Source organism: Penaeus monodon, chromosome 29 (assembly GCF_015228065.2).
Source record: "Penaeus monodon isolate SGIC_2016 chromosome 29, NSTDA_Pmon_1, whole genome shotgun sequence".
NCBI classification, from domain to species: domain Eukaryota; kingdom Metazoa; phylum Arthropoda; class Malacostraca; order Decapoda; family Penaeidae; genus Penaeus; species Penaeus monodon.
This window is the reverse complement of record NC_051414.1, coordinates 6,559,931-6,560,265: the sequence shown is the minus strand read 5'-3', so window position 1 is coordinate 6,560,265 and position 335 is coordinate 6,559,931.

Genomic DNA, 335 nt, shown 5'->3' with positions numbered 1-335 from the left:
CTTTGCTCTCCACCACGTATAAACACCACCCTATATACCACTCTGTTACTCCATACACGTATAAAAATCTCCGCTTACGTACATTCTTTTTACATAGCTTTTACACAGCTAACCATCTGCCAATCTGCTGACGATGAAAATAACAGTGAAGGTTATAGTGGTAGCTGACGTAGAGTGATTGTACATTCTGGCGGCCTGTGTTTAGTCATGATGAATAGGTCGCTGTTACCATTACCTGTAAAGTCATCGCTGTTATATTGTTTTATTTGTTTGCTATTACTGGTTATTAGTTAAAGGTGATTGATAGGTCATTGTTGTTATCTGCTGGGCTGCTA